The sequence below is a fragment of the Marmota marmota genome, unplaced genomic scaffold, assembly GCF_001458135.2.
Source record: "Marmota marmota marmota unplaced genomic scaffold, marMar, whole genome shotgun sequence".
NCBI classification, from domain to species: domain Eukaryota; kingdom Metazoa; phylum Chordata; class Mammalia; order Rodentia; family Sciuridae; genus Marmota; species Marmota marmota.
This window is the reverse complement of record NW_025999873.1, coordinates 441342-454818: the sequence shown is the minus strand read 5'-3', so window position 1 is coordinate 454818 and position 13477 is coordinate 441342. Positions and strand designations below refer to the sequence as shown.

Below are 13477 nucleotides of genomic sequence, written 5' to 3'. Positions count from 1 at the left end.
AAATCCCCCTAGACTTCAGAGTGGATAAAGATTAGCTAGGGTAGTATGCAAAGGATAATAGATGAGTTAACAGGGAAATAAAAGATTAGACATCCTTATTTATTTAAATCTTTAAAAGGAATGAATTTACCCATAGATAAGTTGGAGTGATAAGAGAGTAAGGCTCATCAAAAGAAAGAGGAAGTAAAAACACAAACAAAGATAATAAAAAGAATTCAAAGTGTGGTGTCCTATAAACTGAGATGTGGGGAGAGGATACATCAGAAAATTATACGGAAAAGGAGACTTGCCTGCCCAGTGTTAAACAAAATTAGCATCGGATGGTATAGAATATTGCATCCTGCTTTTTTTTCCTACAAGAGCACTGATCATATTCTCATGCCATTAAATAATACATAAGCCTTTGTAAATCAGACAACCTTTTATTTATATTCAAACTTCACATCTAATGTGATTGACAAATTCTAAATTCTTCTGAAACTCAAGTTTGTTCTGTTGTAATAACCAAATGAACTTGTATATGTGGAGCACTTAACATGCATTGTTTAAAACATATGGAAGTATGATAACCAATTTTGTTTAAAATTAAATTAATGCTAAATTATTTAGATTTGATAACATGAATTCTTCATGACATAATATATAATGAGACTTTAAAATATCTATTTATTTACTTATTCGTTTATTTATTTATTGTTAGCAGGGATTAAGCACAGGAGTACTTAACCACTGAGCCACATTCCCATCCCTTTATTTTATTTTATTTTATTTTAAGACAGGTTCTCACTAAGTTGCTTAGGGCCTCAATAAATTGCTGAGGCTGGCTTTGAACTTTCAATCTTCCTGCCTCAGCCTCCTGAGCCTCTAGGATTACAGGCATGTGTCACCATGCCTGGCTTAAAAATATTTTAGATGAGGCTGGGGTTGTAGATGAATGGTGGAGCTTGCCTCGCACGAATGAAGCACTGGGTTCAATCCTCAGTACCACATAAAAATAAATAAGTAAAGGTGTTGTGTCCATCTATAACTAAAAAAATTTTTTAAGTGGAATTGAACATTATATATATATATATATATATATATATATTTTTTTTTTTTTTAGGTGATGCCCATCAAATGTAGGAATCTACCTTATTATGTTAAGTGCTTTCATTTTTAAAAANTCCTCCTCCTCCTTCTTCTTCTCTCTCTCTCTCTCTCTCTGGACTGGAGATTATTGAACAGGTCTCCCTAAATCTTCCAGGCTGGCCTCAAACTTGCAATCCTACTGCCTTAATCCTCCAAGTAGCTGGGATTATTGGCATATGGCCTTAAGTCTTTAAAGGTTGTAAAGATTTGATCAGAAAGATTTACCACAGGGTTGGGGATTTAGCTTAGTATTAGAGCATTTTCCTAGCATTCTCAAGGCCCTTGGTTCGATTCCCAGCACCACACTAAAAGGAAAATCTGTTATTAGAAAGAAAGATGTACCAAAACTTATTTAACATTCTCTTATTATAGAATATTTAAATTTTTCAAATATTTAAGAATTTAAAATTTTATTAGTAAATCTTTGAACCATAAGTAGATTCCTAGATGATGAATTACTGACCAAAGTAGAGAACTTTTGTAGTTTGTATGTATGTGGTACTGGGATTGAACCCAGGGCTTGGTACATGCTAGGTGAGTGCTCTCCTGAGTAACTAGAATTATAGGTGTGCACCCAGATTCTTATAGTTTGTTTTTTTTTATTTTGTTGGTAGGTTTTTAGTTTTGGGGGCTTTTTTTGCAATGCTGGTGATCCAACCCAGGGCCTCACACATGCTAGGCAAACACTTAACCAATGAGCTACACCCCCAACCCTGTAGTTTTCTTCCTTTATGTACTACACAGTTCTTGCTAAGGTGATTTTGACTGGTTTATTTTTTGTTGTTATTGTGAATAAGGTTTTTATAAGAATTTACTACTAGTGTGTAGATTTATTGATTTTCATGTTCATTTCTTTTCTGTTTATCACTTAAACAAAATTTCTGTTAAAAACCTACTAGTATTTCCCTTTCTTCTCTTAAGTTTTATAGGTAAATTATCTGCAAATAATACTAATATAGGTTTCCATTTTTTTTCAACATATGCCTCTTATTTTTGTTCTACTTCTTATTGCTTTGGGAGAAATCCTTGAACTATAAGAAATCCCTTAAACTATGTTAAGCAACATGATTAAGATCAGGCAATTTTATATATCTTAATGATTTGATTAAGAACACATCTAGTGTTTAATCATTAATGGATGTTTGTTGCTGGATATGAAATATATTCTTTATCATATTAGGCAATGTTAGGAATTGATGTCCATTTTATTAGATTAGGGGGAGGGAATTCTGTTCATTTCTGTATCCTACAAAATGATAAGGAAAGGTTTAAATTTCTTCTCAGTCTTATTTGGTTCAGGGTAAACTATTGGGATAATCATGGGAGAATTTCTTCTCTTCCTATGCCAATGGATTTTGTAATGTTTTAAAGAGCACAGATGTAGATAGTGCTAGACTACCCAGACTGAAACCTTAGCTATGTCAGCTTATTAACTGTATAACTAGACAGGTTACTTTTTTTCTGTTTCTAAATTTCTTCATTTGTAAACCTTGAAAAATATATGGTTTCAAGTCAATTTGTGGAAGAAGTCATTAACTCCTGTTTTCATATTCTTTTATTCTGTGGGCATGTTTTTATTTGTTTTCTCCCTATTAACATTAGTATTAATGATATTTTGGGTTTCTGCCAGGCATCCCATTTGCACACAGACTCCTGCCTATACAGTGCCTGCTCTGGCCCAGCAACACAAGTTGTTTTCTTTTTAAGGGACAGATCTGATTCGTGAGAACAATAATGAAGCCAAAGACCTTTGGTTATCAAGATCTTTTATTACATTTTTAATCTGTTCTGGGAAGATCATGCAGTGTCAGCATCAGTTCCCTACTTGTGAAAAGATAGAGTGGAGGGATAGTAAACTTGGTAGAAATAAATACTTTTAAGAAGCTAATTGCCTAGCATGTGTGAAGCACTGGGTTCAATCCTCAGCACCACATGTAAATAAAAAAATACATAAAGGTCCATTGATAACTAAAATATATATTAAAAATATATAATGTATAAATATATATGCTAATTTAAAGATTCAAGGGAAATGTGGTTTGGACTGTTATAACAAAATTCTATAGATCAGGTGGCTTAAACAACAAAAATACTTCATCAGTTTTACAGGCCAAAAATTCCAGATCAAGGTCTGATAGGGTCAGTTTCTGATGAGGGTTCTCTTTGCTTGCAGACGGCCACCTTCTCACTTTTTCCTCACATGGTGGAAAGAGAGATCTCTCTTTTGCTTCCTCTTTTAAGACCCCCAGTTCTATAAGTTTCCTGCTAAAACCCTATCTCCAAATACAGTCACATCTGGAGTTTGGGCTTCAACATATGAATTTTAGGGCAACAGACTTTAGTTCGCATCATGACATTCCAAATCACCAAAATTCATGTCCTTATTACATGCAAATTACATTCATCCCATTCCAACAGCCTCCAGGATTCTTGACTCATTCCAGAATTAACTCTGCAATCTAAATTCTATAGTTTAAACTAAATATTACCAAAAGCAAGTATGAGTGCAAATTTCATCCTGAGACAGACTTCCTCTCCAACTGCAAATCTGGGATATCAAACAAGTTATATGCTCATAAAATACAATGGTGGGACAGGGTGGGAGAGATAGTCCTGTTTCAAAAGGGAGAAACCAGAAAGAAGGAAAGGGTAACAGAACTTAGGGTTCACAAGGGTCCAAAACTTAGAAAGCACATTCTGTTAGATCTTCAGGCCAGAGAATAATACTCTTTGGTTCAATATTCTGTCCTATAGGCCCACTGGGGCCTATGATGAGAGTAGCAGCCCTGCTGATTTCTGAATCTCCATTGGAGGTCATATTTTCCTCTTTTTTTTTTTTTTAATTTGTTCTTTTTAGGTATGCATGACAGTAGAATACATTTTGACATATGTAAATGGAGTATAAACTTCCCATTTTTATGGTTATATATGATGTGGAGTACATTTCCCTCTTACTGAAGGATGATGCATGCACATAGCCAGATTTTATTGTGTGCCCTTTTTTTTCTTTTTTCTGTCTCCTGGTTACTATTGAGATGGCCAATTTTGTAATTTGCTCATATTAATCTGCTTATCAAATGGTTATTTGGGCACACCCTACTGTTCTCTTCAGAACAGGCTTTCTCATTTTTTATAAAATGGAGAAGCTGAAATTTTTCCAAACTCTTTTAAGTTCTAGTGCCTTTTTGCTTTAAGTTCTAATGCCTTTTTGCTTTATAATTTCTTCTTCGATACATCTCTCAACTTAACACTTTACTATAAGCAATAGGAAGACTCAGGCAGCACCTTCAACATTTTGCTTGGAAATCTCAGCTAAATATCTAATTTTTTCCGTCACCAGTTCTAAACTCCACAAAACACTAGAATACAATTCAGCCAAGTTCTATGCAACTTACAGAGATGACCTTTTTTCCATTTTCCAATAACTTATTCCTCTTATCTGTCTGATACCTTATCAGTGTGGCATTTCGCATCCAACATTCTGTTCGGGATTATTTATGTATTCTCTAAGAAAATGGAGGATTTCTCTCCAGCTCTCCTTTTGACTTCCTGAGCCCTTACCAGAATCAAATTTAATGTCCATATTTCTACTGATTGTCCCTTTATGGTAATCTAGGCTTTTCTAGCATACACCTTATAACTCCTACATTCTTTATTCATTATCTTATTCCAAAGCCACTTCTACATTGTTTTGGTGTTTGGTACTTAATGGTACATAAATATATCTTAATCTGCATGGGCTACCATAACAAAACACTGTAGATTAGGTGGTTTAACAGAAATATGTTTTCTCACAGTTCTTTATGTTGACAGTCCCAGATTAAGGTCTGGCAGGGTTAGTTTTTGGCAAAGAGCTTCTTACTGCTTTCAGATGGCACCTTCTCACTGTGTCCTCACTTGTGGAGAGAGAAAAAAATGTATTTAATTACCTCCTAAAAACCATTATCTATAAATAAAGTCACATTGGAATGGGTTTCAATATAACATGAGTTTTGGGTAGAACAGAAGTTAGTCCATAGAAATAAGTAGCCCTCGGTCTTTTATCCTCTCATAACCCAGAAAAGGCAAAACTTTGGAATCTTACTTTAGGCTATTTTAGATGTGTTACAGAGAAAAGTGAAGGGAAAGAATCGAGAGAAGTTTTGTAGAGGGCCTATAACCTATAACAAGATATGTATAAAATCATTACTGTTAGTACCAAAAATGATTCTAATACATGGTCTTTCTTAATCTTCAAGATAATCCAATTATTTTTTCCATTTTACAGATAAAAAATGGACACATAGTGAGAGGTTGAGTAGTTTGCCCAAGGTCACCCAGCTAACATGTGGTGGAGCTGGCATTTGAACTAAGTCCATCTGGTACACAGCATATACTTTAACCACTCTATTTCTACTCCATGCCTGACATATACTTTCACTAACACTATGTTGATTCATTAAACTAACTGTACAATTTTATTATCTTTTTTCACATGAACAAACAAACTCAAAGAAAGTAATAGAACCTCAAAGATCGTAAATTTAATAAATGGCAGTACTAGGATTTGAAAACAGGGACATGGAATTGATTCCTGCCCCTTTTTTTTTTTTTTTTTTTTTGGCAGGAGAGGTTACCAGGGTTTGAACTCAGAGGCACTTGACCACTGAGCCACATCCCCAGCCCTGTTTTGTATTTTAGATACAGGGTCTCATTGAGTTGCCTAGAGCCTCGCTTTTGCTGAGGCTTACTTTGAACTCGCCATCCTACTGCCTCAACCTCCCAAGACACTGGAATTACAGGTGTGTGCCACTGTCCCCAGCTTGATTTCTGACTTTCTATAGTGAAGTAGGTCAACACTTTATTACCATATTGAAATGCCATCATAGGCTTAAGAGTACATTTAGTAGACTTTGTGTATGGTTAATGCTTTCTTACTGCTCTGAACTTTAATGTTTGATTTCAGGGAAACATTTAACCAGAAGAGCTCACCCAAATAAACACTTTATAGGAAAAAATTCAGTTCCCAAGAAAAGAAGATATGATCTTAGCCATTAGACAATTAAATGGTTATTATTGGGAACCTTACCCAGTTTCTTAACAGATTAGTTCTGCTAATTTAATGAGTCATATAATATTAAAATGCATTTTCCACAGATGGTAACAGGTACCTATTATTAAATTCATTGAATGAGCAAGTCTCCAGTCTAGATGTTGACGAAAGAGAAACACAGTTTAGAGGGTAGGAAATGAAAACAGTATTGGTGTGATAGTCACTGTGGCTACATTTATACATTGCCGTTCCATTGTGCATGTGCTAAAAGTCAGGCCTAACGGAGATTCGAGAGCCTTTCCAGGATACCTGGAAAGTTTATGGGGTTGGAAAATGCAACCTAGACTTAGTACTTTTTTGTGACTTTTGTGCTTCTTAACATATTATGAAGAATCTATGAAATTATTTAATTTGTATATCAAAACAAAAACACATTTTTTAATCATTGGTAATTTCTAAAAGGATACCTAACAGACTCTTTAATAACAGCCTACTACCCAATTGGGACCACAGAAGAGAGAGGCTTATTTTAATTCCACACACTTCTGTACAATTTTAATTGTCCTTTGCAAGCCTATTTGCTTTTTAAATTATGTAGATTTTTTTAAAAAGATCATCCCACATATTTAATGCATCATTCCTCCCTCTCCACTCAGCTTCTTCTGCCTGTTCAAATCAATACCAGATTAGAAATATTTCTGTATCCATTTTGATAATATTTGATTTGATAAGTTCAAAACATAGAACACAGTTCCTTGAAAATTTAACTGTGCTTTGAAGCTTTTTTTATAACTACTGTGGTCTGCGCATGGACCTCATTCTGGAGGGTGAGTGAAAAGAGGGTTGGAAACACTGCTCCCAAGCACTCAGACTGGAAACAGCTGGGAATTCAGGAAAGGCCTGATTATGAGGAAATAAACAAGGAGAGTCCCTCAATTATAACTCATGCTCCAGCCTATTAAGTGCTTTTGGACAGTGACTTGTTGTTTGGCAAAATTTACAAGTTCTCAAATCTGTTTGTGATCAAAAAAGAAATACAAATTTGGACAGACATGAAGACCAGTGGTACAGAATAGAAGACACAGAGACAAACCTATGTAAATACACTTATCTCACACTAGATAAAAGCTCCATAAACATACACTGGAGAAAATATAGCCTCTTCAACAAATGGTGCTGGGAAAACTGGAAATTTATATGTAACAAAATGAAATTCGACCCCTATCTCTCACTCTGCACAAAACTCAAAGTGGATCAAGGACATAAGCCTTAGACCAGAGACCCTGCACCTACTAGAAGAAAAAGTAGATCCAAATCTCCATCATGTTGGCTTAGGAACTGAATTCCTCAACAAGACTCCTAAAGTGCAAGAAGTAAAATCAAGAATCAAGAAATGGGGGGCAAGGGTTATGGCACAGGAGTAGAGCGTTCACCTAGCACGTCTGAGGCCCTGGGTTCGATCCTCAGCACCACATAAAAATAAATAAAGATATTGTGTCCGTCTACAATCAAAAAATAAATATTAAAAAAAAGAATCAAGAAATGGAATGGTATCAAACTAAAAAGCTTCTTCACAGCACAGGAAATAATCAAGAAAGTGAAGAGAGAGCCTACAGAATGGGAGAAAAGCTTTACTACTGCACCTCAGATATGTCTCCAGGACATATAAAGAACTCAAAAAACTTAAGAGCAAAAAAAAACAAATAACCCAATCAATAAATGGGCAAAGAAGATATGATCTTAGCCATTCACAAAAGAAGAAATGTATAATCTGTAAGAACTCCAGTGATGCCTATGCTTTGCAGTACCTTTCCTTGTTTCTTCTCTATTTACCTAGAAATGGAGATTAGTAAACAGATTTCTGAGACCTAAAGGAAATTGTTTTTACTTTCTTTAATTAAAATCTAAGGGGCTGGAGTTGTAGCTCAACGGTAGAGCGCTTGCCTCACATGTGTGAGACACTGGGTTCGATCCCCAGCATCACATAAAATAAGTAAAATAAAGGTGTCCATTTACAACTAAAAAAAAAAATCTGAATTTTTAACTTGGATAGTTATTTTTAACCTTAAGGAAAGTTCTAAATAGATGTTTCGATTTGGAAGCATTTTTCTAAATATTTATTTTGTCATTCAATAGATTGGGCAACATTGCTTTCTAAGTTTCAGCAACATTAAAAATATTCATTTTTTCCCCCCAGTTCTTGTCTTAACATCAGTGTGACATTAAAAAGCCCAAGACTGGGCTGGAATCGTGGCTCAGTAGGGGAGCACTTGCCTCCCAAATATGAGGCACTGGATTCAATCCTCAGCACCACATGAAAAGAAAGAAAGAAAGATATTGTGCTCATCTACAACCAAAAAAGAAAAAAAAAAAGACTTTTACAGACTTAGTTTAGCTGCACAAGAAAATGGAATCCAGTACCTACTAGAAAACAAATGAGCCTGAGTTGGTAGCGATTCCTGGAAGAGCTTGTGTTTTCCAATAAATTCATGTAAATCATATAGTGAAAGAGAGAAGCATAAAGAAGAATCTGAGACTATTGGGATCATGTTGGTAATTAAACCCTCTCTCCTCTTGACACCCAGTAAGAGATCTCCCCCTATAGTAGAAAACAAAAACCTATATGCTTATTGCCAAAGTGGATCTGACCAAGTGTCCTCTCACCTAGGTGATGAAAGTAAAGCCTCTTACAGTTCTTTTCTCCAAATATTGAAAGAAGAGACTGGTTGAGGATCAAAGGCACAGTTCAAGTCCCTCTTGGCAAGAACAAGGCAGGGAGGGGCTCCATTCCTCCTAAAGGATACAAAGGACAAGAATGTTCAGGAAGGAGACAAAAGTGGACCTAGCTGATATGAAGCTATTATGTGAAAACTGAAAGCTGCTATAGTATTGTTTTAAAGCCAGATTATTCTGGGAACCAAAGAGAAGTTTGGGCCTTCAAATAACATGACTAGGGTAATCGGTGCAAAAGAAGTAAAATGGGACCAGAAAGCATTTGTGTCTAACATTGTCTGTTGAAAGAGGTTGTTTGGAAAAGTTTTGCAAATATCACAAAATTAGAATTCAAGGTGATTTTGTGTATTGTGACATTCATTGCAGCACTATATATAATAGCAAGAAGATGCTAGCAACCTAAATATCTAGCAGTAGGCAATTTATTATATAGCCATGCTCCAGAATATGAAACCACAATCCAGCATCTTCTGTGTATATTTAACAACCCTGGAAATTGTTTATAATATAATATTAAGGTTTTAAAAGGAGTATACTTTTTTCTTTACGCTTTTCTGTATTTTCCATAGTTTTGATAATGAGTGTGCATTAATTATAAAACATGTTTGTTGGGTTTATTTTATATTATACTAAATATTGCTTTTTCTGCTTTTATATTTGTTTGCTTGTTTTTAATAAAGAAATATTGAGCAAAGTAACGAGGTGGTCAGATTTTTATTTTTCTTTCCCTTTTTTTTTTTTTTGAACTGGGGATTGAACCCAGGAACGCTTTACCACTGAGCTATATGCCAGTCATTTTTATTTTTTTGTTTTGAAACAGTGTCTCCCTAAGTTGTCCAGGCTGACCTCGAATTTGAAGTCTTCCTGCCTCAGCCTCCCAAGTAGCTGGGATTACAGGTGTGTGCCACTGTGCCTGGCTACATACTTTTTTTTTTTTTTTTAATATTTATTTTTTAGTTTTCGGCGGACACAACATCTTTGTTTGTATGTGGTGCTGAGGATCGAACCCGGGCCGCCCGCATGCCAGGCAAGCGCACTACCACTTGAGCCACATCCCCAGCCCATACATACGTTTTTGTTTTTGTTTTTTAGTACCACGGATTGAACCCAGAGGTGCTTAGCCACTGAGCCACATCCCCAGCCCTTTTTATTTTTTATTTGGAGACAAGGTCTAATTAAGTTGCTTAACACTTATATCCTGGTTTATCTTGTCTGTTCCATTAGCTTTGTCCTTTTCTTCAGCAACATTAATTAAAAAACATGTTAGATCTTCTTTGTCTTCCATAACTTATCATCTCTTCTCTAATCTATATGTCAGTGCTCTTTTCAATTTAAATATTTCTTCAAACATTTCCATTATTTTTTTATTATTATTATTTTGGTTGTAGAGGGACACATACCTGTATGTGGACACATATGATGGACACATATCTGTATTATGTATGTATGTATGTATGTGGTGCTGAGGATCAAACCCAGTGCCTCATACATGCTAAGCAAGTGCTCTCCACTGAGGTAAAACTGCAGGTCACCATCATATCTTTTTTTTTTTCAGTAGTTGCATATTTATTTTTTCCTTTCCTACTTTCAAAGCTGTTATATACTAAATTCCATTTATTTTACACAAAATCCTTTTCTTGAAGCCCTGAAATCTCTTCTTTAAAACCCTCCTCCCTTTTTAAAAATTTATTTATTTATTTATTTTAGATATCAGGCTACCAGAAATTCTTTGAGGCTCTTAGAGATATTTTGAGATTATATAAGGTTTTCATCTCCTAATTTATTTTCTTCCTTCTTTTATTTTTGAAGTTGTCATTCATAGATTTTCTGTTGGTGGGTTGTTTGGGGCTTGTATCTCATGTTTGAATAGGGCCAGCTACCCTAGTGAATAATAGTTTTGAAGGACAGAGGAGGGCATAAGGACAGAGAAGGGCGTATATCAAGCTGAAGGCATCTGAAGCTTCTTCTGAATCTTACTGTCATTACTACTAACTCATCATTACTGTCATTACTACTAACTCATCTTACTGTCATTACTACTAACTCATCATTACTGTCATTACTACTAACTCATCTTACTGTCATTACTACTAACTCCTTTATTCTGGAGTCACCTATATTTTTAATGTATTCTATTCACCTCATGTTATGCTTCTGGGGCAAACAAGCTTAATGTAGGCACTAGAAATAGGATTTTTGTTGTGAGGGGGTAGGTATTTGTTTTGTTTCATTTGCAATGCTAGGTTTGGAACCTAGGGCCTTGGGCAAGCTAGGTGAGCACTCTGCCACTGAGTTACATCCCTAACCCTAAATATAGCTTATGGCATCATTGCTTCCAAAGTAAGTTTGTCCTGGACCATTTATTGTCTCTAGATCTTGTGGCTTAATCAAAGATCACTGGGTGCCTTTGAGGTTGGTTAGACTCCGTTTTGAGGGATTTCTGTATCCTATTGTAAATCCAAGGTGCAGCATGTGCTAGATGGCTTTATAGCTTCTCTTTCTGGGCAGATTTCATAGTTTAAAGCAGTTGTCTCAGGTTTTGTGGTTTTCAGAAATGGTGGGCTTTTTGCTTCATTGAAGTTGATGCTGTTTAATTTTGATTTATTTTTTTCAACAAAGTTTCAGGGAAGAGAACAAAGTGAAAATAGTACTAGTATTTTAATTAAAACCCATATTTCCATTTTAGACATATTACTGCTGGCAGTTGAAAGAACAATAGAGGCAAAGAATGTGAGATCAAAGAAAAGAAAATGTGGAAAATATAGATAGTTTGATAGAGTTTTTGTCCAAGAGTCATAAAATGCAAGTTGTGGTTGTGGTTCTGCCATAAAACATCTGTGCATCCTTAGGCAAATAATTTCCCCTCTCTGGGCTTCTCTTTTTATACATGTAAAATAAGATGAGATGGTGATTTTACCTAAAGCTCCTGAGCTATTCCTCAGGATCAGAAAAGGGCATATTTAGATGTGACTATTCTTCTGTAAATGGAAGTTTTATCTTGTTTTTTCCTTTGTTGTTGTTTATTTTGTGGTACTAGGGATTTTACCCAGGTGACTCTACCACTGTGTTATACTCCTGGCCCTTTTTAACTTTTATTTTGAGGCAGGGTCTTGCTATATTGCCCATACTGGCCTTGAACTGGTGATCCCCCTGCCTCAACCTCCCAAGTCACTGGGATTACAGGCATGCGTCACCAAGCCCAGTTTAAAAATGGAGGTTTATGTGCTCTGCTCACCATATCTGATATTTTGAAAAACTTTCCATTTTGCTAACTCTTGTACATTTAATGACATATTCATGTTAGAATATGTCCATTGTAACAAGCTGGAGCCCTCTCATGAGAACACTGGATAGGAATATAAAGACAACTCAGCATAGACCTTTTTTTATTAACCAAAATTAATATAGCCATTTAACTCTTGCCTATACAGAAATTGTAGTAGCGACTAAAAACTTTGTATATGAGGCAAGTACTTCTGTACAATGCAACAAATAATTATAGACAAATTAATATCCACAAGAAAGGTTATTGGGTCAGTTTTTCATATAATTTCCCCAGAATATCAAGTTCCAAGAAATAATTCTTAGTTATTTGTGAGATGTTCAAGAACCCTTGGGATAAGAAAAGTTGCAGCTGCCCATGTGTGTTGCAATTTAAGACAGTGTGTTGCTCCATGTGTTTGGTCAGACTGTCATGGTTAGATAGACCTAGTTCTTCAAGGCTGAGACAGAATTTAACCAGCTAGTTTCTGTAGTGGAATGATTAATGAGCATTATCATTTTTTTCCCTTTTTTTGTTGGTTGATTTGGTTTAGGCTGTTTTTGTTTTTGTGTTATGATACTAGGGATCAAAACCAGGGCTTCACACTTTCTGGGCAAGCACTTTTACTGAGCTAAATCCCCAGCCCTCTAGTAATTAAAATACTAGTTTTAATTAAAATACTAGATATGTTCCCAGAATTGATTGTGTTGATGGTTGCACAACTCTGTGAAGATACCGAAGGGGGGGGATGATTTTAAGCTGTAAATGGATAAATTGTATGATATATGGATTATATTATTACATTTAAATAAAACTATTATTTTTAAAATATACAGTACAAAAATATAGCAGGTTAAAAAAGGATTATCTCCCTTTATTCTTCTGCCATCCACTTTGCTCCTCAGAGGTCCACTATTAACTATTTGATGTGTTGTATTCCATTCACCCTATACTTTACAAATATATATTTACATACAAATACAAATTATATTATTTATGGAATATCTGTGTCACAATTTATTTATTAGGAGCATTAATAAAAGTGTTCCAAGGACTTCTAGAAGAATCATTAACCATTATGAAATAAATAATCCCCACTGCTACTTATCCTGGAGTTATACATAGAGTAAAAACAGTTCAGTTATAATTGGTGTCCTCAGTACCCTGGACTTATGCTATTGGGAATGTTCTGGTGGATGCTGATTTTGGAAACCCCTCTTCATTCATTTGTCTGCCCATAGTGTTTCAGTACCTCAGACAGATCAGCTGCTCTGAGATAACTGCCTCTCTTTGAAATACCTCATCTGGAATACCCCCACAAA

The 13477-nt window shown here is 35.2% G+C and overlaps 1 protein-coding gene and 1 long non-coding RNA gene across 4 annotated transcripts in view; both read left to right on the top strand.

Annotated features, from left to right (window-relative positions):
* Window positions 1–13477, top strand: part of Pigl (phosphatidylinositol glycan anchor biosynthesis class L) — an 86687-nt gene that overhangs the window by 22328 nt on the left and 50882 nt on the right. The gene's annotated exons all lie outside the window — the stretch shown is intronic.
* Window positions 2030–5807, top strand: LOC125611390. Its single transcript, XR_007341580.1, has 2 exons — window positions 2030–2881; window positions 5246–5807. It is a non-coding gene; the product is annotated as an uncharacterized LOC125611390 (long non-coding RNA).